Below are 2,008 nucleotides of genomic sequence, written 5' to 3'. Positions count from 1 at the left end.
TATATATATATATATATATATATATATATTCATGTATATATAAATATATAACTATATTATATATATATAAATTATATCATATGTTATATAATATATACTACATGTATACATATATGTATATATAAACATATACATATATTATATACCTATATATATATATGCACGGACACACACACACACGCATATATATGCGTGTGTGTGCATGAGTGCGTGTTCACTTGGGTGTTTGTGTGTGTGTGTATGCTCGCGCTATAGTAACCTTTTCAATGAAATATATGATATACATATCCATGTACAAACATGTAGGCACATATATTTTTTCGTGTTTCGAATGAGAAAGCAGTGTAAGTGACAGAGTGATAGAGTTGGGGGAAGCGAAGGAGAGAGAAATCAATAGGGAACCATATGTATGGGGCCGTTACATTTAGGAGAATGACTTTTCGTCCATCAGTCAGGTATCCTTGAAGGCAAGATCCTCTCATGTTCATTATGCTCGCTATGGTTACGAAACCGCCTCATCTACCATCAGTTGTCACTCGATGCTTTTTCTATCGTTGAATCTTGATCTGTAATTAATTATATCTTTATATCTTATGGTTTCATGGATACCGTTCTATTAAAGACGCCCCATCAAAAGCTTCGAGTTCTGTTTACCGTGTTTACAAAGTTCTTAAATGCCAAGAATGTAGAACCGCTTTCATATTAAACTTTTTTCAAAGGACTAATAAAAATCTGTTCTGAAATCTTGTGTGTTAGCGAGGAACTTCAATGTAGCATCCTATCATTTTAGATGTCATATGTTGTTCTGAATCAAGTTATAAATGAGTTAAGCCCGAAAAATATGAATGTCTGTATTATACATTTCCTTACTGCATCTAATGCGCCTTCATTACATTATTAGGGACCGCATCGTCCGTTTAGTGAAATTAGCTTGTCGAATGGGACATTCTTTTCAAGTCGTCCAATATAATAATCCTAAAATAATCCTACAAGATCAAGGCGTCTAATATAATTATTCTATAAGACCACCGATACCTTTGGTGTCCTCAAAGATTAATAGAATGTCAGTATTATATAAGGCGTCTGTATTGCTATGGATTATATTATTGTAAACTATAACAGATTATAGTGTGAATATTTATATATAGATATATGATTTTATGCCTCACATACTTGAACCAATAGATATATTTTCTTACTAAATAAACCAACTTTAAATTTAGCAATGTTCATTAACCCACGTTTAAGATGGAAGACAGGAGATTGTTTACAAATGTTTTTGTCATGATAATGGAGTGAGGTTACCAGCTAATTCTTTTAGGAAATATTTTATAAAGGAGTTGTCTACATAAATTACAGCCTATCATGGAATAGTTCCTAGATTGGCATGTGAACAACAAAGTATTTTTTTTGACATTTTAATTAAAGATTTTATCACTAACAAATTTCATAATATAAAAAAGCTATTAAAATATAGAAAGTTTGAGTATGTTGTTTCTTGTGGAGTAACAATTTTCAGCTTAAACATTCTTCATTCAACTATACAGGAACGCAGCATGGACTTATGACATGAGAGACACCTAGAAATAGTTCGAAACTGACTGTTTAATAGTTAATTTTTGCACGCACACGCATAGACAAACAAATATATACATATATATGTGTGTGTGTGTGTGTGTGTGTGTATGTGTGTGTGTGTGTGTGTGTGTGTGTGCGTGCGTGCGTGTGTATATATGTATGCGTGTGTATATACGATGGGATTTTTATAGTTCCGTTTACAGGATTCACTCACAAGGTGCCACGCAATAGGTCTGAGCCTACAACCATGGGACTGTTAAGCAGGATTTTTCCCACATAGCCGCGCCGTATTATTATTATTATTATTATTATTATTATTATTATTATTATTATTATTATTATTATTATTATTATTATTATTATTTCTTATCGCTAGACACTACACATATTTTTTTCTCTCCTTGTTTCTCCCTTTGTTTCTTTCTGTTTT

General features: G+C 31.8%; 1 protein-coding gene across 1 annotated transcript in view; it reads left to right on the top strand.

Moving 5' to 3' along the window:
* The window catches only part of LOC106873299 (neuronal acetylcholine receptor subunit alpha-10), a 1,066,434-nt gene that overhangs the window by 956,827 nt on the left and 107,599 nt on the right, over positions 1–2,008 (top strand). The window lies entirely within an intron of this gene.

The sequence above is a fragment of the Octopus bimaculoides genome, chromosome 1 (genome assembly GCF_001194135.2).
Source record: "Octopus bimaculoides isolate UCB-OBI-ISO-001 chromosome 1, ASM119413v2, whole genome shotgun sequence".
NCBI lineage: Eukaryota > Metazoa > Mollusca > Cephalopoda > Octopoda > Octopodidae > Octopus > Octopus bimaculoides.
The sequence above is the reverse complement of the archived record's forward strand: the minus strand, read 5'-3'. Positions and strand labels throughout refer to the sequence as shown.